This window comes from Triturus cristatus, chromosome 5_2, assembly GCF_964204655.1.
Source record: "Triturus cristatus chromosome 5_2, aTriCri1.1, whole genome shotgun sequence".
In the NCBI taxonomy this organism is placed as follows: domain Eukaryota; kingdom Metazoa; phylum Chordata; class Amphibia; order Caudata; family Salamandridae; genus Triturus; species Triturus cristatus.
Genome location: NC_140588.1, coordinates 927,789,329 through 927,813,526, shown reverse-complemented (window position 1 = coordinate 927,813,526; position 24,198 = coordinate 927,789,329). Strand labels below are relative to the sequence as shown.

General features: G+C 44.7%; 1 pseudogene; it reads left to right on the top strand.

Annotated features, from left to right (window-relative positions):
• Positions 1–391: 391 nt before the first annotated feature.
• Positions 392–19,673, top strand: LOC146829441 (uncharacterized; annotated as a pseudogene).
• The last annotated feature ends 4,525 nt before the right edge of the window (positions 19,674–24,198 follow it).

Sequence of the window (24,198 nt, the reverse complement as noted above, 5' to 3'; positions counted from 1 at the left end):
AAATCAACTTTTGGAACTGTGATGCAAGACACAGGGCTTTCTGTTTTAAAGACCTTCATTGCCATTGGGTCTATGGTTGCATGCCCTCTGTAGGCCAGTGACACAATTAGAGTCATGGTTTCGGGCATCGGAGACTTCATCCCTGCATGACTTCAGACGTATGTCATTCAAAGGCGTAGATCCCTCCCTATCGTCATACATGAGAGTGGATGCAAGCAAGCCTGATCCGGTGCCTTGTTCTCGGTAATTGTGAGTGTTTGCAAGCTAAAGCTATGTATATTGTGCTAAGACCCTTCATCACGCTAACTTCTCCGACTGTGAGACCCCAGGCCCTGACAGCACGTAGCTGGCCCCGTTAGAAGTGGAGCTGCAGCATTTGTTTCTCCGTGAAATGGGTCCAAATAACGAGCAGAATTCGTTCTTGTTCCCTTGCGCAGTTGATACAAATATCCGAGTCAAGCAAGGCGAGAAATATGTGCTTACAGTGGACAGTTCTCTAATATGTGCCCGTAAGTTAACACTGATGCCAAAAACATAGATTGACTTGCAAACAATGAATGTTAAAAACATTGAGGCAATACATTTCAGTGATTTAGTTCCTCTCTTATTTCTCATCTTGCATTCCCCAAGAGTTAGCTATTTTATAATGTTTTTGTTTATCTGTATTTTATTCTGTGCATACTTTGAGGCTTGAGCTATGCCAGGTGTTTATGAGGGGCTTTGATTGGGCATGCAGGCGCTAAGGCTGAAGCCAAACAAAGTGTATGGCAGTGGGTTGGCCTCTCTGCAGAGCACACAGAACAATGTTTGTGTATTCCATTTGCAACTGAAATTCTGTGGATGTGTGTGTAAAGGGGAACACAGATGTCAAAATATTTGCAAGGCAAAGGCAAGAGAAAATAAAGTGCTTACATTTGGGGAAGTGCAGTGTATGCTTGGGGGCACTGAATTGACAGTGTTGCAAGGAAGTGCATTCAGGGAAGAGTGAAAAGAGAATGTTAAAGAGGAAAGCAAGGTGATTGAAGATGTGCATATCGACAAGATATGCAGAGAAAAAGAGGATACATATCACACATAACTGAAGGCCAAAACTCCTTCCACAGGCCTCAATGCTATTTAATTCACAGACTCACTATTTCAGAATTGAAACATTTCCAATGTTAATTATTTATAACAAATCATTGTTGTTACTCATTTATTTTAAACAGCTAACACCCATTGACAAAGCCAATCGTAGTGAAATGTTTTAGGTGTAGATCAGTTGTTATGTCATTTATTTGGACAGAATTACACCTCAGAGAGAAACCAGTTAACCAAAATACTGATTGGTTGGCACACTATGGGAATCACAGAAATGTATTTGACATATTCCTTTATAGTTAGCCCCTACTTTGTTTTATCCCACTTAAAGACCTGTCTGCACATATTTCTATATGACTGGTTGCAGCCAGCAGCTGTGGGTGCTCCCGAACCCTGGTGGTTAGAGCATTTTTTTCCAAAGTTAATGCTACATGCAGTGCAAGACAGTGGGCAAGCACACATTTTAAAGTGCAAAAGTTGTCACGCTGTACAATGTACACATTACATTAACTGCTCAACATAATAATGCAGTAAGATATGGGGCAGTTTTTAATGTGTTTAATATTTCAAGACTATACTTTCCCACTGCTTTATAAGCCTTGCTTTATCTCTATATTCATTTGCTTTGACATGTACCATTTGGCAATCTTTTTTTCAGTTCTTTCTCAGGAGAGGGACCCCCCCTGGATCCCAGGTTTGTCCATTAAACCTGTTCACGTCACTCGCTATATAAAAGTCATGCCCAAAGTTTACGCCTCACCACTTTCAAATGTCAGCCTATTTGGTTTCTCACTGCTGTGAGGCTGCCCTCTCATAGGTTTGCATTGGGAATTCCATGATATGTACTTCAGTGGTAATTTCTGATATGAAAGGGATAGCCTGGCCATGTTTGGTATGTTTGGAATAGTAACAATAAATCCTGCTTATTGGTGAAAGCAGATTTGTTATTACTATTTTAGAAATGCCACTTTTAGAAGTGGGCATTTCTGTGTGCTTATGACTCTTTGTGCCGTGCCTGGTTGTGTATTCAACGTCTGGTTTAGACTGGCAAGAGAAGGGGATGTGCATTCACTCTAGACAGTCACAAGGGGGGTTGAGGTGTGTCCTTCCTTTCCTGGGTGACTGAGTGGTGGGAGGAGTTGCACCTGCACCTGAATAGAGCTGTGCCTGACATTCACAATGCTGTCTCCTCCCCCCAGTAGTGTGTCTGAAGCCAGGGCTTGGGATTCAATGGGGATGTTGAGCACTTCTGAAAGTTGTTTGAAATGCCCCCAGAAAAAAATACTTTTGGACTAAAAGTACAGAGGATATGACCCCATGATTTTAGATACTGCGTGGGACTTGCAACCAGATGCTGCTGGCTCTGCCTGCTACCAGAGGACTACCAGGAGGAATCACCTTGGGACTTGATGACTATGGAGTGCTGCCTGTTGGGCTTGAATAAGGACTTACACTTTGCTCTGAGGGAACTTGTGTTAGCTCGACTGCCTGCATCCTGCTGTTGTGGCCCCAGTGATCTCCAAGGAGTGCTGTGAGGCTCCTAGTCCCTGCAATCAGTGTGTGGAAAGCACAGAATTTTGGAGTGTGTTAACCCTGCAACGTGGCATGTCCAGAAAGTGCGTGAGGAGCACTTTCCCTGCCACAAAGGAACATGCCACGGTTGCGGCTTGGGGAGCACTTTAGTTTCTGAGCACTGTCCCGGGGCTCTGCCTTATTTTGGAATTCCTGGTGCCGTACCGGTGTGAAGAGCAGAGGATTTCCTAGTGTCCACAGTGGAAGCAGCTTGGCACTGAGGCCTGTATGCGGAAGCTGCAGAGGAAGCCAAAAGAAGGAGGAAGAACCAAGACCGAGAGCGGTGGAGTTCCGCTGATGTTGTGCAGCAGGTGGGTCTGGTGAGAAAAGCCGTCCCCACCCCTCCCTGCCGTGGATACTGGAGCAGCTACCCCGGGATGCGGGCACTGCTCCACAAGCACCGTGAAAGCAGAGAGTAAGTCAGGTTGCGGGCAACGCCCTCTCTGAGTAGTGGCACAGGTGTATTCCCCCTGCTGGGTAGACCAGCTTTGCCGGTAGCTGGGTGATGCTTCCTTGTCTTCCTGCTTGATTGCTCTCCGTGCTGTGGATGTCCCCCCTTCCCCCTTGTGTGCCTATTGGGGGGCACTGGTTCGCTGGTGACCTTGCGGGGTCGAGCCAGGGACGGCCCCCAATTTGCAACTGTCTGGCTTTGGGAGAAACATCACTGGGAGTACCATAATCTCAGTCGTAGGGGCACATATGCTGATGTGCCCGGTATCCCTGTGTAGCATACCGCGTAACATTTAAGACAAGCACAGGATCGCTGTCATAAGTTTCTTTCACATTTCAGGCCCTGATGGTGGTATATGTATTGTCAGGGCTGTTTGTACCATTAGGCAACACTAGGCGGCCACCTAGGGCGGCAAAATGGCTAGGGCGGCAAAAGGGGGAAAAAATTGACTTAATAAATATTTACTTTCTTTGCACTGAAGCTGCCTCTGTGCGCGCGCCCGTGCTTAGCGCAGGTCTTCTGCTCACAGGCCCTTGAGCTTGTGTCCCCGACATTTGTACCACATTATGCTTGTAGAAACCCGTTCCACTGGTCAGATCACCGTGTAACCCAACGGACTTGGGTACGGCTTGTTTTGTTGCTGCCTCCGAGGGCCAGCGCATACAAGTGTCCTGCCTAGCAGGCACTCTCCTCTCCACAAATAATGAGAGAAAGCCCGAGCGCGGACATCATAGTCCACACACCGGGATGGGAGAGGCCGCCATGGCCGCTAGCGCACCAACGGCCCCCGGCGTCCAGCAGCCCTCGGCCTCCCTCTGCACTGCCACTGGGTACTTCCCCGACCCAGATGCTGCTCTCGGTGACGACGCTTCCTGCATCATTTGCTTGGTTGAGTACTTCACAGATCCGGTGACCATAAAGTGAGGGCACACCTACTGCCTCTCATGCCTCACCCGTTACATGAAGCAGCAGGATTTAACCATCTTGTGCCCAAGGTGGTTTGGCCAGAGGAGCAGGCCCAACAAGGAGCTCTCAGCCGTCGTGCAGGCCTTTTGGCAGATCAGGATGGAGGCCTCGGCAGGCCGCAGATGAGTTTTTGTGAAGGCCACTGTCAAATAAAGAAGACAAGTGTATGTCCAGTGTGCTGGGAACCCCAAAATCATAAACGTTACACTGGGGAATCTGAAGAGGAAGGCGGCAAAGAATACAAGGTACAGTAAAGTATGTCATCACTTAGTCAACACTTGTTGAAGTAGTCAAAGCAAGCAAGATAATAGTACAAGAACAAGGTCTTGGGTTGTGGAATTCTTCCCTATGTGCCCAGGTAATGAGGAGGCCTCTGCCACCAGGCCTCCGTAGAACCCTCTGCATAGGTCATCCATGTGCCGCAACCCACTAACTGTGCCCTGAAGCTGCCCCTGCGCGCGCGCTGGTGCCCTCTGTCACCAGGCCCATGGAGAGCCCTCGTCGTGCCATGCACCACACTACCTCCCAGATGGAGACTTCTGTAAAGCACAAATAATTAAATGCTAATCCCCGGGAGAAAGATTGTAATGAAAAATGTACTGCTCCCATCAAAGCGACGGATAATTCTGCTTTCTTTGACCTCGACCCTGCGGTGTTGGTGGTGGGGAGTGGGTGGGAGAAGGGACTGCGCTGCTCAGAATTTTAAGTGCAGTGAAAAGGCTTGTTTCCTTTTACGCACAAAGAAAATCAGCGCCTCTCTTTGAAATTGCACCATCAGTAATACGTGTGCGCCCACATGCGCATCATGTGCAGTGAAGCATAGCGATGATGATGTCATTATAAAGCGCCTACAGCCAAGGACCTGCAGTTTAGAGGCGCACTGGCTCATGGGTTTTTATTTTGATTACCACAGTTATGTGTTACATAAGTTAGCTGCCCAGAACGGCTTATAGTCTGAATAGGCTCTAAATGATCTATTGCTAGTACATTCTAGTTATGTAAGCGCCCTAGCAGCAGGCATTGAAAACACTGGACTATCCTTAGCTGGTGGGTTGGTAGAAGGCTAGAACTATCAAGGTTCTCTTTTTTTGTCATTTTTTACGCATAGCAAACGATTTGTATTTTGGCAAGCGTTACTTTGCGCTTGAGGCCACACTAATGGAACAATATGCATTATGTAAATGACTTCTAGCATACATAAATGGGAGGTGGGGAATCCTTTTATATTTGCCCTCTCAACTAAACAAGCATTTTCAAAGCCAATATGTTTCACCTGCGCAAGAGCTATTGGCTTTGCCAGTGTCTTTTAGCCATGTTGTGCAGCAGCGTGGAATGGAAAGGAGGGGCATAGAGTGGTGTGGCGTGGAGTTGAGTAGAGTGGAATGGAATGACGTGGAGTGGAGTGATGTAGAATGGCGTGGCATAGAGTAGGGTTGAGTGGTGTGGCGTGGCATAGAGTTGAGTTGAGTCAAATGCAGTAGACTAGAGTGGCGTGGAGTGGAGCAGAATATAGTGAGTGAAGTGGCGTGGCATACAGTAAAGTGGAGTGTCATAGAGTACAGTGGCATAGAGGAGGGTGATGTAGTGTGGTTCAGAATACATTAGAGTGGCACTGACGTGGAGTGCAGTGTTGTGGCATAGAGTGCAATGGCCTTAGAAAACACCATTGAAGTTAGAAGAAAGAAATTTAAAAACGAAATAAAATGTCATGAACAGTGCTTATTTAGTTATTTACTGTTTGATGTGTTTTATTGTTTAATGTTGAATACTAGTTCTTTTATATCTAATGCATTAATTCTTCTGCCCTGGATGACATGGGGAGAGAGTGATAGTAGTAAAAGGGAGGGGGTGGCATTTTTCAATTCTCGCCTAGGGTGGCAAAACACCTAGAAACGGCCCTGTGTATTGTTTTATTCCCTAAACAGCTTTATTTAAATGCTCTGGTGGAGAGATGTATGGTGTGGCCAGGCCTCATACAGACAAGAAAACAAATACATTTTCAGGACATGTATAAACGGGCAGTGATGGTGTTTTGTGACATGTGTAATTTGCAAGCATTTACTTGATTGCACTACCTTGTGATTTTATGACAATTGCCAGGTTGGCAAAGTGATTTAAGGATCTACGTGCCGTCATAGCAAGTGCCACATTGATTTATGTGATTATGTTCTAATGTGTTTTATGTGCAATACAAAGGATATTATTATATAACCTTGTGTGGAGTCTCTTTTGTGGTGTGCTAGTGTGACACAGATGTGTGTGTGCGTTGCGCAAACGATTTACATAATGCCTCTGGGATAAGCCTGACTGCGCTGCCAAGCTACCAAGGGGGTAAGCAGGGGTTATCTTATGTGTGTAACTCCCTTGCCCTGACTAGAGTGGTGGGTTCTGCCTGGCCTAGTTGCATACCCTAGCCAATACGAAACCCCATTTCTAACAGTGTTGGAATACACGTTGTATGGAATTCATTGGCTAATGAAGTAGCCAAATCTGCAGTTGAGACTGCTACGGTAGCTGCGATTATTCGTTCTGATATGAGGGTAGATGACATTTTCATGGCTGCCGTTAATGCTTCAGACAATAACACCCCTTTACCTAAATAATTTCCAGCATAATATTCTTACCATTTAAGTGCCCAAAATATTATTATTGCTACCATCTCTGGGGTGGGTGATCGAGTGATTCCAACACAAGACCCACAGGCTAGAATTAATCATAGCTGCCCATGAGGTTGTAGCATCTGCCCATGCTGGTGAGGCAGCCACAATATCTTTACTACAGAAGTGCTATTGGTGGCATGGTCTGTACAAACAGACAAAGCAGTATGGCCTTAGTTGTGACATTTGCCAACAAATAAAAAGCTCCACCGTTGCATGCCCACCGCAGAAACCCCCCCTTAGTTTCAAACAAACGGCTTCAATGTGTGTGCCTGGATTATCACGGTCCTCTAATTTTGGATGGTGAGTTTAAATTCTTTCTCTAGTTACTGTAGATTCTTGCTCCAGTTTCCTATGGTTCTGGTCAAAATGATCGACTGCCACTCGCACTGTTATTAAAGATTTGCAAGTATTCATTGGGAAATATGCTGTAGCTGCATTATATTTGGACCAGGGCCCTGCTTTTGCCTCTAAGGCTGACATGGATACTATCGGAACTCTGGGTGTGGCTGTGCATTATTCGTCAGCATATCATCCTGAGGGAAATTCGATAGTGGAGAGGACAAGCATTGACTTAAAGAAATACTTAATAGCTAGAGTATTAGGTTCAGCTTGTAGTTGGATCCATCACTTGTATAGCGTCCAGAGAGCATTAAATAATATTCCAAGACAATCTCTGGGTGGCTGGACCACATACGAGGTCTTGTTTGGTATTCAGATCTACGTTCCAGGTCTTGGCAGTCCTGAGGCAGTGGTGGTAGATACACCTTTTGACATAAATGAACTTTTTGCTGTCTTAGAGGAATTACAACACTTCAGGGAAGAGCCGTTTAATGACCTTTCTAAAAAGTGTCCCATTGATGGAGTGAAGGAGCAACCAGCACCTTCCAGCTGGATTCCAAAAGTTGGGGGTGTATTTTGAGAGTAGATTGCAGTGAAGAAGGAATTTAGCACATCATACTGTGCACCAGTGCCAGACCTCAGCATTCAAGGTACAAGAACAGTGATTTTGCGTCCACTTGCTGGTTGTAAAGACAAATTACTTGTCTCCATTGGGCAAGTAAATTTTCATCATGTGGCCAGTCCTACACTGTAAGCCACGAGGACTCCATGGTAGTTTCTTGACCGCTCTCACTATCCTATAGGAACTTCCTCTACAAGTTTTAAGCAACATCAATGTTGTTTCTCTCCTGCTGGGGAGGGCAGAGAATGAACTATTGTTGATTCCAGTTACTGCTAATACAAGCCATACATCGGAAGTGAGTATACAGCTTGCTTCTGTGACTTCTAACAACAGAATTGTTTATGATGAACCAACTTTGGAGTTCTCTGCAGCCAACTACAGCCCCTGTTTTCCAACAAACTGCTTCTGGTTACTTTGTCGATGTTTGTTACTTTTCTTCTGATTCTTATAACACTACACTACATGGCGTACTTGATTTTCTTTTTTGGCTGAAACACACTTATCTGATCCCTCATTGGCTTTCAATTTGGGTTGCCATCTGAAGAACCAGAACCTTTTGGGCCTGGCGGCACAGGGTACGCCCAAAGTCTCCTGCTTCGCTACACAGAGACACGGGACACTCTGTCGGCGTTAGAAGATCAGATTTATTTAGCTGCAGCTAGTACAGTTATCCTAGAAGTACACAAAGTAGGTTCTCAGGAGACTGCCACTTCACTCTGTGGCGCATCAAGTTAAATACCATACAATGACACAATTATTAATAAAATGCCCTCCCACAGCATACAAAAAAGAGCCAATAAGGAAAGTTGGAAAACAAGGTGGAACCAATAAGAAAGGTTTGAAAACAGAAGTGTCAGATAACTCGAAGAGACCTCTCCTCCAACTGTGTTTGTGATCCCACCCTCAAGCTAATACATTAACAGATTCATAACTAACTTGCAGGTGGCGAGATACGTTTGTGTGTGTTGGAGGACAGTCGTGAAACGAGAGAATGCTAGCAGGAGACAGTGAAGGCCAGTCGATAAAATAAGGTCAGGAAAGAATAGTGTGAGCCAACAGATAGTTGAGACAGGGATTAGAAAAGCCAGACAGGGATTAGTGTACTCGGCTAGTTCTAACACCAGCTTTGCAAATAGAGGCCAAGGGCGTATTTCGACACCAGGCTACAGAAAAAGCAGAATAGACTTTGTTTGCCGTGCTGCCTGAGTGATGGCAACAAAAAATGGCGGCGGGCCACAAAATGGCGGGTCGATACGATCGTGATCGAAAATCGAAGTTCCTCAGACCCTCCTTTTGCCAGTACTCAGGCAAGATAGACTCATGTTAATCTGAGTCCACGTCAATAGCCATGAGGTCATCGAGCTGTTGCTGTAACATCATTCTTATGTTTTCTGTTACTTGTGGTTTGGGTTTCGGGATGCACACAGTAGCACAGAGATCACAGATAGCGGGACCACAGTGCATACAAAGGCAACAGGAGAAAATAATGGTCAAGATTATACCAAGAAACGTCAATGCTTTCCAACCCCATTTAGACAGTAGTCCCCAAAACCATTCCGTTAAAGACCAATCTCCTTCGTCCTGATGAATAGACTCGGAGATTATGTGCAGCTTGGAGATAGCTTGGTATACTGTCGGAGCGTCATTAGGTATGAAAATACAGCAACTTGACCCGATCAATTTGCATACTCCACCACGATCGGCAAGAACAAAGTCTAAGGCAACTCGATTTTGTAAGGTCATAAGACGATCCGCCTGTAGTTCTGCCGTGATGTTACTTAAGGCTCCTACAGTGATGTCTATTGTAGTCTCTACGACACGGACCAATTGCCTTATATTTCTGCTGTTAGCCATTGGACCCCAGAAGGGAAGAAATCCTTTAAGGAAATCTCCTCCCTCTTGTCCTGCGGTGTCCTTTGAATCAATAATCCCTCTGCCGTATCGGGTTCGGTGATGATTTGCGGAAGCAGTGTAAGTAGGGGGAAGTAGAAAGGCTATATAACAAGTACCAGAGAAACCCGTTGGTAACCAAGTATAAGCTCTATTATAGCAGATGAAATAGGTGCCTTGAGACGGCACTAGAGGAGGCGAGTTCTGAGAGGAATAAACGTACGTATAGGAGCAGTTATTCCTTTGTGAGCGATCATTTATCTGTAAGCAGAGGTTGCCCTGATGTGGTATAGTTCAAATCGGCGAGGACTTTCCTTTTCCAACTTTACTATTAAGACTAGACATATATTGGGTGACGTTCCAATTAGTGTATGCTTTTCTTTCGTCAATGGAGATTTTACTGTTTTCCATGATTTTAGCCATAACTACCATACCCTTAATCAAAGAACTATGACTAAAATCCGGATAATTAATTTGTGAACTAACAGATCGTCTGAATTTGCTTTGATAAGCATTGGAGAAAATGACGAAGTAAGCCCAAGCAGAACCCTCATAAGAAAAAGGAAGAACTAGATATGGCATTCCTTTCTCTGTGGTATGTGGCATAAGACCACACACCCAACAATCAGTTGTATTAACCACTAATTGGTGCTGATGTAATAGTTGGATAAAGGAATTGTTATAGTATTCGGTTCTTCTGACGAGTTCATGTGAAGGAAGAGTATGAAAGAGGTGTGGAGAGACAGTAGAAGAAGACAAAGAAGAAGAAGAAGGGGAGGCATCTTTTGGCTGCAAAGCATAAATTATCCAACTAATAAACGCCAAAACAATACACAATGATATAATAACACATAAAGTTATGCTGAAACGACTGTACATTATTTTACAGGATGCTTTCTTCATTTCATCTTTTCTTTCTTTATTACCTAGTGTAGTTTCCATCTTACTAATGGATGCTCACGGCAATCTTCCTCAATCACTGAAGTCACGATGCTCTACCGTCCTATGACACTGAAGATCCTGCAGACCTATTGTCACTACTCAGGTCGTGACTTAGACTCCTACCATGACCCTGCAACCGGGACAGAATACCACACAAGGGAGAAGAGTCTTAAATGTTCTTTGGTCTGGGCCTTAAACTATATCGTTCTTTCCCCGGATAATTCTGATCTTGAAACAATGTTCGTGGTTCAGTCGTATCCAAGCGACGATGTGAAGGAATTGCTTCCTGTAAAATGTCGTCGTCCTCTTTCTCAGACAGTGTCCCATTCAGGTGTGCATCACTAAAAGGCACGAATCGTGGAGTTCTTTCACTTTCACAGTCACCGATACCACTGCGAACCCACTGATCAAAAGGCAAAGGCAAAGGCACTTTCTTGCAATGCACACCGTGAATCCAATTTTTCTTTCCTTCGACTTTAACTGCTGTTCTCGTGGTCAGCAAGACCATTCGGGGCTCCCGCCATCTGGGCTCCAAATTGCTGGACCTCTGGAAATTCTTCACACATACCCAGTCACCTGGTCGGATGGAGTGACCTGGGTCTGTGGAAGCCTCCGGCAGAGCACTCTGAACCTGTTGATGAAGAACACGCAATTTAGTCGTAAGGTCATGCAGATAGTCAATCAACATTGGATATGGCAAGTCTGAGTATTTCTTAGGGCGAGGGATTCCCCATACGTTAGCCGGACGGCCAAACACCACTTCGTATGGGCTAAGTCCCAAACGAGAGTGTACGGCAAAGCATCGGGTCAATTGAGTCCTGTACTTGCTTGAACCTTTGCTAACTTTAACTTCAAGGTTCCGTTGTAACATTCTACTAATCCCTCTGACTGTTGGTAATTTGCCGTGTGGAACTTTTGCTTGATACCAAGACCTGCACAAACTTTCTGCATGACTTGGCCAACAAATTCGCTCCCATTGTCACTCCAGACAATGCGCGGCAAACCAAATCTGGGGAAGAATTCTTTCAGTAGAATTTTAGCTGTGGATAAGGCTGTGTTATCTTTTAGAGGATATGCTTCTATCCACCTTGAAAAGGCGCATACTACCACCAGAACATATTTGAGGTTGTTGCATCGCTCCATATGAATGTAATCGATTTGCAACACCTCAAATGGATATGTCGGAGGAGCAAAGTGACCTGCTGGAGTTGGGGTTCCCTTTCCCGGATTGTACATTAAACAAACAATACAGTGCTTTACTACATTGTCTGCACATTTTGGGATATTCTCATTCTGCCACACTGGAGCCAGAAGTTTACAAATGCCTTTTGCACTTAAGTGGGCTGGACCATGTGCCATAGTAACCACTGGGAGAACATAGGCATCTGGTAACAGCCAACGTTGATGTTCAGATAATTCCACCCAACAACCCATCTCATCTAACATTCCCGTACTTTCTTTCCACTTGCTCATCTCCCTCTCTGAAGCCTCTTTCTGAATCGCTTTTACACTTTCCACTGTATTCTCATACATTCCTCTCTCTCTGACCCAATTCGCAGGACCTGCCACATACATTCGACTCGTTGAATCTCTCGCTGTCTTCTTTGCTATTTCGTCTGCAAACGCATTTCCTCGACCAACATCATCCGTAATCTTTTTGTGTGCGCTACATTTCACTATCGCTATTTGGGTGGGTAAGGCAAGTGATTCGAGGAGATCAGTCACTAACTGACTATGTTGTATTTTGGTGCCATGTGAAGTGAGAAAACCCCTTTCCCTCCAGAGAAGCCCGAAATTGAACGCTACACCAAAAGCGTATTGGCTGTCAGTGTATACGTTCACTCTTTTCCCTTTCGATAATACACAAGCTCTTGTCAATGCTATCAATTCTGCTGCTTGCGCTGAATTATGTCTAATGCGTGCAGTTTTCACAATCGTATGTAAGGTAGTTACAGCATAGGCTGAAACTGTATCTCCATTAAGCATTTTAAAACAAGAACCATCTACCCATAGAGTTCCATCCGGATTCTCTAGCGGTGTGTCTCTCAGGTCAATTCTTCCTTTTGTCTCTTCCTCAGTACGGAAGAAACAATCATGCTGATCCTCAACACTTTCTTCATTTGGAAGGGGCAACAAGGTAGCTGGATTTAGGGTATTACATCGTTTGATGTGTATGTGACTAGCCAATAGCGTCAGCTCGTAACCAGTTAAACGAGCACTCGGAAGATGCTGTGTTTTCGTTCTGTTTAGTAAAGTATCCACTGCATGTGGCACCATGACAATGAGAGTGTTATCCAACACCACTCCAGCAGACTACCGAATAGAAATTGCTGCTGCTGCTGTCGCTTTGAGACAACTGGGCAGTGCTTTAGCTACGGTATCTAACGTAGCTGAAAAATAGGCACATGGTCGCTGTTTGTCTCCAAATTGTTGCGCTAAAACTGACAATGCACAACCTTCTCTCTCGTGAACATAGAGCGTAAAAGGCTTAGTGTAATCTGGGGTGCCTAGTACAGGAGCAGAACACAGAGCAGTACGTAAGTCAGTGAAACTCTTTTGGCACTCATCAGTCCATGGAAGGGGCTGAGGCGTATCTTTTAAAGTGAGTGCCAACAAAGGTTTGGCTATTAGAGAGAAGTTAGGGATCCACTGTCTGCAATAGGAAGTAATACCCAGAAAGGCACGTACTTCCCTTTGTGTGGATGGTACAGACATTCGCGCAATCGCCTGAATTCGTTCTGGTGTCAATCGTCGTCCCTCCTTTGATAGGAGATGACCCAAGTAGGTAACCTCTCGACAAACATATTGTAGTTTAGAAGGTGAAACCTTGTGATTCAGTTTAAACAAGTGGCGTAACAATGCAACAGTGACATCTTTGCAGATATCTTCTGAATTAGCGGCGACTAACAAGTCGTCCATATATTGAATAAGAGCAGCACCAGACGGCAAATGAAAAGTATCAAGATGACATTTTAAAGCTTGGCTGTAAATGGAGGGACTCTCACAATAGCCTTGGGGTGCACACTTAAACCGGAAGCTTCGGCCTCCAAGAGAGAAGCCAAAAATGTCCCTACTCTCTTCTGCAATGGGAATACTGAAGAAGGCATTCTTTAGATCGATAACGGAAAACCAAGTCGCTGTGGAAGGTATCATTGTCAACAAAGCAGTGATATCTGGAACAACAGGATATTGTGGGATCACAATTTTGTTTACTTCTCGTAGATCAATTACGAAACGGTACACAGGAGGCTGAGAAGGATCAGTGCGTTTAAGAACAGGAAGAATAGGACTATTGCATGTGTTACCTCTTGTTTCTTCAACTACACCCTTCTGAATCAAGTCATGAATGATTCGCAAAAGCGCTTTCTCACCTTCAGCAGAAATTCTATACTGTGGGATACGTGGTAATTCAACATTGGGCTTGAGAGTGACAACATAAGGCGGAATCTCAAGACAACCCACATCGTTCGGACCCGTGACCCAAAGTGCTGTTGGAAGAGAAAGTAATTCAGGTGGAAACTGATCTTTGGACAAATACATTGGGGAGACCAATTTCTGTCCTAAAGTAAGATGTACACCAGAAGGAGAACAATATATTGTAGCATGCATTCTTTTCAATAGGTCTAGACCCAACAGATTTTCACCGCAAGCATTCGTTAACAGAAGTGGAGCTTCCAAATCATAAGGACTAACTGAAATAGGCAAAGGGCAAGAAACTGGATTGCGAACAGGGGCGCCAGAAAATCCTACGGAGACATTCGTTAAGCCAGACAAAGGTGCCCCAGGGAGTTTAGAATGAATGATAGAACTTCTCATTGCTCCAGTATCCAGAAGAAATGGCTCTGAAACACCCATTGTTAGTGACGTTAACATAAGGTCCATTTTAATCTACTGGGATTGGCACAACTCCCTTACTTTGTCCATGGCTGTCCTAGTTGGCATGAAGACTCTCATTCTCGCCTTCGACATAATGGTCTTCATTGTAATACTGAGTAGATCTCACAGTTTGCTGATCAAAGTAGTTCGTGGAATTGGGAGAAGGAAGGGCACACTGTTCTTGAGTCAACATACCCCGACCTCTACCTCTGTTTGCTGACTGGAGGCCAGCACGACCTCGTGGAGCAGATAACGCTCCATTGCGCTGCAATAAAACCGGACAACTATTCTTAAAATGACCTTCCTCTCTACAATAGGCACATTGATTGGGACCTAACAAAGGTCGCGGATTGTATGGCTCAGGTTTTTGATACAACCTCTGAAACTGCGGGGGCTGCTGAATTTGAGGCTGAGCATAACGTGGTGGATAGGCTTGTTGCAAGAGAACCTTCGTCTTTAAATCTTTCGTCTTTTTCTCTTGCTTTTCTTTTTCTTCCTTATCTCTATTCTCATAATATTGCGCAGTAGCCAATATCTGAGCAGAAGAAGAAACAGCCCATGAACTTTCTGAATCTTTTAATTTGTGTGACAGCTCGGGAAGCAAATTGAATACAAATGTGTCCACGAATAATCGCTGTCCACCCTCCGTAGCCATGTCTTGACCACTTTGATCGATAAATGTCTCCTCGAAACGAGTAAAGAAGTCAGAGACACTTTCATCTTTCTTTTGTTTACATGCTGCTAGTTTATCCCAGTTAACTCTCAATGCAGGCATCATAGTTTTCATTAACGTAATGATCCTACCAGGGAGTTCCGAGATCAGAGCGTCAGGCTTTGCGCCACCCACTTGGTCTCTATCTGTATCAGTTATAACATTCCAAGTAGCACCTAGTTCCTGCGCGTGATCCTCTCTACGAATTTTAGCCCATATTGTCTGTGGGACTACATTTCCCATTAGCATGTCAATATCTGCTAGGTTCATAATACAAGCGTCAACTGTCTGCGATAATTCTTTATAGTAACCTGCAGGGTTTTTACGAGGATCTGGTAGAGTCTGCTTAAGGGCCAAAACTTCAGAACTCTTCCAAGGGACATGTACCCATATACGTTGGATATGAGCAGGGATAGGTGCATTACCACCTACTCCCGCAACCTCTTCTTTCCATACTGGAGGAACCTCTCTCATAGGATAGTTTTTCGACGTCAGTTTAACCGACGGATCGGAATCAAGGAAAATCTGAGAAAACAATAAGGATCTGTTGGACCCGGCCTCGTGGCGTGGTCCTGACTTCCCTGGGGTTGGGCCCGTTCCCCGCCCTGGCCTCCACGGGCCACCCGTTCGAGCCGCACGAGGTCGCATACACCTCGGGGCTCCACCATTTTGTTGCCTGCCACGTGACCCTGCACACCAGTCCACCTGACTCCGCTCAACCCGGACTCGGCCCCAGCGAGGCCCAGACATTGAGGCACCAAGAGCTGGCCAGGGGGTATCACGTGAACACCTCATCGCCCTGGCGGAGGGCGGTATCGATGGGACCTCCAACCGTCCCCACACACCGAGGTGCGATCGGCCTCCATCTCTCCTGGGCCCGGCGCCTCTCCTGCTGGGCGTCTGGCCGCTCCCAACCCGGCCTCTCCGCCCCTCCGGGCGCAAGGGTCTGGACTTCAAAGGGCTCCAGGCCTATATCTGGGGCGAGCCCGCAACAGACCGGCAGTTGTATCCCGGAGTCGAGAGCCCTGCTGATTGAATCGCGGCCGACCTTACGGAGAAGAACTCTTGCTTGAAACCACCACGAGCCCTGCAGACTGCGTCGCGGCTCCTTCTTGCTGAAACCTTGAAGCCCCCCGGAACATCGGGGCCCTGCTGACGCTGTCGCGGCCCAACCTCGCTGAAACCTCCCTCGGAGCCCTGCTGACGACGTCGCGGCTCGAGCTGAGCAGAAACCATCTTGAGAGCCCCGCTGACCTGGTCGCGGCTCTCCACGAACTGAACGCCAGAGCCCTGCTGACGCCGTCGCGGCTCGACCCCTCCGAGTTACGGAGGCCCTCCAGCTTGAGGATAAGAACTGGGCCCCAGGTACCCTCGTACCAAGCTCCTGCCAAAGACTGTCCCGCTACCCCTTCCCTTCTAAAGAGACACTGAGACTTTTGTGGATCCCTGAATCCCTTTTCATGTAAATATTGATCCCGTAACCGTTAAGTGCTGATAAAGAATTGCTCGTCTTGAGACAACCTCCTTGAGTCCTGTGTGGTGGTGTTACTGTGCTAGTACATAATAGGAGAAGGATCTCCCAGGAGGCTTCTCTGCAGCGCTCGGCTACTTCGTACAGCGTGGGGGCCCCCCCCTGAGTGGTCTCGCCGACTTCTCGGGGTTCGCCTTCCAACAGGATCTATAAGAGATAAGCGTCCTTACAGCTTCCTCAACCTTAGAACCCACAATAAGTCCTTTTTCAAAATCAGTCTGAACATTTAACAGATCTTGTGAGATCGGACTCGAACTCACATCTTACCTTTCTTTAATGAGAATGTCGCACATTACATTGAAAACATATCTTTGCGTAGGCGCATTCCATTGCAAAAAGGTAGGCATAATATCAAGCACACTGTATTGTGGACCCTTCTTGATCCATTTTCGTGCTAGAGAGTCTAACTTCTCTCGTTCCTCAAAATCTGGGAACTGACTACGGGATTGTCTTCTAACAAAAGCCGGAGACATATTTAAAGCTTCAAAGAAAGGAGATAGAATACTGGTGACAGAGTCTGTGAGACGCTTACGCACAGACGGAGAATTAGACATAAGAATTGGAGACAGAGTATTAGGAGAACTGACAGGAGAAGAATGGATATCTGCAGGAGGAGCAGAAGGCAAAGGCGAGCTAAGATCAGGAGATGAAGGCAAAGAGGTTAAGACTATCGGTAAAACTGGCAAGGGCGGTGATACTGGAGGTAGCAAATGCAGAAGAGCTGGAACAGGCGGAAGTACCACTGGCGGCTGAACAGGCTGTAACGGCTGAGGTACATTGGCACTTTGCGCATAGGGCAGAGGCAACCTTAATAAGTGGGACATTAGGGGATCTTCTTCTATATCTTTCTTATTATTAGAAGGAGAAACAGGCAACACCGGATAGCATTTATCTATCGCCATACGATGTTGTCTTTCTGAAATTTCAGTTGTATTATCAATTTCATCGTCTTTGAACTGTTGGGCAGCCTGCATAATTGTCATACCCTGTGCTTTCCTATCTCGTTTTGCTTGTTTAATTTCTTTCATTTGGCTTCCTTACGCCAAAGGCGGAAAGAGTCAAACATTGACGGCCGGGCTTTTTTTTTTTTTAATAAAACTGCTCCCAAATTATCTAGCACATCGGGATCAAAACTACCATTTTCTGGCCATTTGAGAACACCATCTTTCTTCGTGTATCGGGTCCATATCTCGTTAAAGGCAATGGGGCCGATACCATGTTTCGAATAGAGCTCATGTGTGGGCGTTCCAACCGAAGGAATCGGACAAGAGTCCTCAAGTCGGGAATCCCTATTACAACCAAGACAACAAATTCTTCCAAACTTAGTCAGACCAGGCATCTCGAGATGTCTCCGGACTGTTCACAAACTTCAAGGGAGTAAAACTCAGTTTACGCAGCACAAATGCACTTACCCTCGGCTTTATCTTTTGCAAAGGATAAATCTAAGAAACCAAAGAAATTAATCAAAGAACATCAAAGAACAAACTTGTGGGCGCGACCCACGAAGATACTTAACTAAGGACGTCTTCTTCCACCAAAAGAGGCCCGTCTATCATCTCGCCTTACCATACATCATCAAAGGAAGGGCCAAAGCAGAGTGGCAGTCAGGGCAGCGGTCGTCAGTAGCCGTCAGGAAGGAGTAACCGCACTGCAAAAGACCTTCGGACCACTTTCGACATACAGGGGTCGCTTAGTGTGGCTCGCGAACCCTCCGGAATTTTCTTGCAGGGTTCCTCACAACCTTCGAGCAGAACCGGTACCACTGAAGCCGCCCAACGTTGGGCGCCAGTTGAAGAACCAGAACCTTTTGGGCCTGGCGGCGCAGGGTACGCCCAAAGTCTCCGGAGTTCTCCTGCTTCACTACACAGAGACACGGGACACTCTGTCGGCGTTAGAAGATCAGATTTATTTAGCTGCAGCTAGTACAGTTATCCTAGAAGTACACAAAGTAGGTTCTCAGGAGACTGCCACTTCACTCTGTGGCGCATCAAGTTAAATACCATACAATGACACAATTATTAATAAAATGCCCTCCCACAGCATACAAAAAAGAGCCAATAAGGAAAGTTGGAAAACAAGGTGGAACCAATAAGAAAGGTTTGAAAACAGAAGTGTCAGATAACTCGAAGAGACCTCTCCTCCAACTGTGTTTGTCATCCCACCCTCAAGCTAGTACATTAACAGATTCATAACTAACTTGCAGGTGGCGAGATACGTTTGTGTGTGTTGGAGGACAGTCGTGAAACGAGAGAATGCTAGCAGGAGACAGTGAAGGCCAGTCGATAAGATAAGGTCGGGAAAGAATAGTGTGAGCCAACAGATAGTTGAGACAGGGATTAGAAAAGCCAGACTGAGATTAGTGTACTCGGCTAGTTCTAACACCAGCTTTGCAAATAGAGGCCGAGGGCGTATTTCGACACCAGGCTACAGAAAAAGCAGAATAGACTTTGTTCGCCGTGCTGCCTGAGTGATGGCAACACAAAATGGCAGCAGGCCACAAAATGGCGGGTCGATACGATCGTGATCGAAAATTGAAGTTCTTCACATCTCATTACCTTTTCTGCTTCTTTGGATTGGATTTTTGACTGTTTTCTTCTTCCTAATAAATAGACATTATCTCCCAGAACGCTCTACTGCAGAACTGATAGTTGAGGTGCTGAAACCGCATTCATCTTCATACAAAGTGCGAAGGTAACTGTCCCTTGTGAACATTTCTGCTTTCCCATTACTTGATAGAATTGTGTGAGATAAGGTACTAATGATATTTTTGTTCCTCCACAGACACTGCAGATACCTTACGTGTTTAAGATCACAATGGGTGATGTGATTTCCCCTGGACATGTCTCTAATGACTGGGAAGTAAAAATAGTTACCTCAATGCTCTCAGAGCTTGAATTTTATACTGTTTTTGAAAATGAAAATTTGTATCGTAATCCTAATAATTATGGAGAAATGTTTGTGTCCATCACTATGCACATCATTATTTACACAGAGCTAGCATTCCACACACAGATTTCAATTACACACAATGAAAACATTGACCAACTCCCCCAGTGGGTAGCTCCAAAACATATATAGCCATGTTTGGATATTTTTCGGGACATAATCTTTTAGATACAGTCTCTTTTTATTTTAAACGTACCCCTACACAGGCAAAGAAATATATGCTCACCCAAACAAAATTTGTTCATTCGGATTCATTTATTTCTCAACTGGCCCTAAAAGGCTATAACTATTGGAAGGACACAATTGATTTAAAATTAGTCTGGGGAACAAAACATTGGCAAGTGCAAGGCACAGGCACTTTGGGTAATATTTATAAAATTTGTGGCGCAGGGCAGTGCAGCAAGTCACCTTGCTGCGCAGCCCTGCATTACAGGAAAAGGGCAGGAATGCCCCGTATTTATCAAATACGCTGCATTCCTGTCATTTCCTCTTGCGCTGGCGTCCATTTTGGCAGCCTAGCGCCAACGCAGGCACCATGCCTGTGTTATAGGCAGGATTTTTTTTGTGTAGAAAGGCAAGTGGGAGGTGGCACCATTGCAGGGATTTGAGGAATGGGACCTCAATGGCATAATGCAAGTGGGCTACATATGGTCTGGGGCCCACATGTGTTCCTTTCAAGGCACTTTTGCACTCACCTCCTCACAATTTCACAAATATCTCTAGATACGACACACGCTCTACCCCCAAATTCCACGCGACACCTGTTCCCCTGAATTGAACCCTTTGGAAGCTAAACTACTCATGGGCATGCTGGGTATTGGATGCTTTTTCTAATAATCCATCTGGCACTCGTGTGAACTATATTTATGTTGGTTTTGTCCACTATTATTGTGTTCTGCTTCCTCCCAGTGTTTTGTCTCGAAACACTGTCTCTGAATAAGTAAATTAGGAGAAAATGGGGTTTCCACTTCCAGGTTGGAGGCGCGCACAAATATACTTAGACCTATCAGGTCTACTTCCAGTTCAATACTTTCAATTAAGATTCTTACAAAGTTTCAATCTGATTCAAAATCCATTGTATTTTATTTCATTCTTACTGACGTTCTTTGTTTTTCACAAATTCCTTCTTTGCTGAGACGTCAATATATTACATTTTCACAACAACCCAAAGCATTTCGGGTCAAAAAATGACCCTTCCTCATGGGTCTATAAATGGAAAAGACAAAGAAATATTTTGAGCTACTCAGCCATTTTTTGACATAAAACAAATTAATAAATTTTTTTTTAACATCTATTGTAATTGCATCACTGTCTGTTGAGTAAACTGTGTCACAACAGTCTAATTATCATGCATTCCTAATTCACCTCAGTTCCCATCATAATGTAATACTAAACTATCTAGATCAAATTGGTTCCAACGGTATCACTCTCAAACAAAAATCAAATTGTAAAGGTCACCTGCGATATAACGATTTTAGTTGAAAAAAACAAGTGCTGTTGCTCATGTTTTCTACGGCGGTGATAAAGCCACTATTGATAATCTGGTGCTCATGCAGTGTTTGTTATAAGACAGTGCGCTCAAATCCTTCGTGTTTTACAATGTTTTTCTGACAGCGTTTAGTTGCACATAATGAAACCAGCTTGTGAGCCTATTTTAATCGTAAAAGACTTCCCAGGTTACTACAACAGTAATCTCGTAGCGGTACTCTGATAGTGTTCCGCATTGAGCACTTACTTCCGTGTGAAAAAGTCTCCCGCGTCTCAGTCTTCCAATCAAAATCAGGTTTGTAAACCTCGGCGTAACCTCACTATTTATTTGCTAACTGATTGGTCCAATCGCGGTACCGTGGTTGGTCCCGATCAGTGCAAAAACGATTTAATAAACAATTTAATAAACATTTGTTTGACACTGCTAAGCTTCCTAGATACTTTATAATCGCATCGGTGATTGTCAACGGTAACATTACACCTTATAAACACTCAAATATTCAGAAATCGTTTCATAATGAAAACATAAATTTTAACTAGCGTATATCAAGCACAGTAATATAAAATGATTTTGGAACCCTATATAAACAATATTTTCATGGAAAACCAATCGAGAATATAATTACAAGGTAGTATTACAAGTTCAGCCATTTTGAATTGGGATGATAGTGTGTCATGTTCATGCAGGAGTGCAATATCCCTCTCCTCATTTACTGGTCAAAGAAAACAGGATAATTCTATCCTGTCATTAATTCCTGATGGTTGCATGCTGTCCATTTTTCTGATGCTGTTTCATGTCTTATCAGAGGTAAACCAGAATTCATTTACTAGCAAGCACTCAGTTATTGCCATAAAGTGTTGACGCTCAGGAATATGAACGCCTATTCACATATTTTGGTCTTAATATGAAGATGGCATCTAAGACTGCGATTGTTGATGTGCAAATGTAGTCCTTCCTCTCTTTTTTAATACCGATAACGCTTTATGGCTAGATCCACGAGGGTATACATTGGAAATTCAAGATGGCGCTTCAATTGAACGCTAAACAGGCAACATCACCGATGACTTTGACCTGTCCAGATGAAAGGTATTTTCCTCTGCCATATGCGGTTATGGTAATTTTATTAGAAATGGGTTTGTTTTGCAGTTATAAACAATTTCATAGCATTTGTGAATATGACTTTGCAATTCTACTAAGGACATAAAGGCGAAGGTTATGCATTGTCTTCTTTGCTTTATTTACAACAGCAGCCATGAATAGTTATGCAAACAGAATTAAAAAAAAGAGATGTATGCAAATAACGACAAATCCCAGAGATCCAAATTAACCAAGCATTCCATAGAGACTGTCCAACATCCAATCAGCAATTCCGTGACTGTATAATAATTATTTTTATTGAACAGTTAATAGAGCAATATCCTTAACTCTGCCTCTTCTGCTGCGAGGAAGCCTTGTCTTGGGAATCAAAAATCTCAACATCCATCTTGCTTTTGATCTGAAACTCAAAACAACAAACCTTATTATCTGCTATTCATGTGGATGGATAACGTTACATTCTTTTCAGAATAACAAGAGCAGCGATATCAGTATTAATAACAATTCAGAAGAAATCCATAAAACAGTGTGTCCTTAATAGAATTAAACATTCCTGTTCACAAATCTTATAAAATTTCAATTCTATGTCAGGACTGGAGGCTTCAGAATATACAAGTTTAAAGCTTATCAACCATCATAGAAAAAGGATTACTTACTTGCTTATGATAAACATTCTTTGAGCATGGAATCCGACGTCCAATGCGCCATGCAGATAATCTCTCCCTACTGATCCCCCACTGCAAAAGACTTGAATGTCATGGCTCCCCAGAGAGAGGGAGCACCAAAAATCGAAGTATCAATTCCCACTTTGGAAAGAAGCCATGTTCACATAGAGCCTGATTACAAGTACGGCAGTCCCAAGACAGCCGTACCCATGGTGGCGGTCTGACTGTTGCCTCCTGGGTGGTCCAAACGCATGATTATGAGGATGGCGGTCGGACAACCACAAGCCTGATGCAAGACCACTGCCACCGCCAGGATCCTGGATCCCGACAGAATGGCGGTCGGGAAAGCGGTGATCAATGGCGGCAGTGCTGATGCCAGCACCGCCATGCTGATTCCACCACCGCCGTGCTGATCACAACCTGCCTTTCCACTGACCTTTTCATGGGGGGTTACCCCACCATGAAAGGTTGGTGGAACGGCAGGAAAGGGGACCCAAACAGGTCCCAAGGGTGTATTTGCCCATGGGGGTTGTGCACGGGGGCACATGTTGTGCCCCCCCTCCGCTTGCACTGTCGTGCATAGACTGTGTGCCATGCACTACATGATGCATGGTACACAGTGCACTGACGTTCAAGTGGTGCTGCCATGGCGGCAGTATATACTTTAGGTCTTTCAAAGAGCCAAAGCATGCTGCCATGACACCGCCGACACAACACCGCCAGCTCAGTGATGTATTCATAATATGGTGGTCAGGATACCACCGGCTTGGCGGTGTTCTCCCAAATACTAATGCTGCGGCAAGGTGTTCTGACTGCTAGGTCATAATCAGTGCCTGAGTGATAAAGTAGGGCAAGACACCGGACCATGGGGCTGTAACAAAGAGATTCATAGTTCACCATCAGGGGAGTTTTTTAAAGGAGCTTTCTGTCTGCTGGAATAGCTGGAAATACAATTTTTATTATTGCAGACTTAGTGCATTCGAATATCAGCAATGAAACACCCCCAGGGATGAAAGAGCTACTTGCGAGATCAAGCATCAGAACTGTTTGCAAGAGACAAGACACAATAAGAACGTTAATTTCATAGAGAGTTGTCTCCTGGTTAAAAGGCAGTTGGCAGTCAAGACTGAAGAAATTGAAGGATGATGGAGACATCCCAAAGAGAGGAATATTTTGGTTAGAGGAGGTACGGAAAAAAGTACTTCTCTGAGTAGCTTGGACACCACTTGGTTATCCCCCACTGGTTTATTGGCAACAATAAGGTGACCTGCAGGAATGGCCGATCTGTAAGTATTAATGGTACAGTAAGAAAGGCCGTCTGAGGCAAGGTAAGCCAAAAAAAAGATTTGGCGACATGAATCA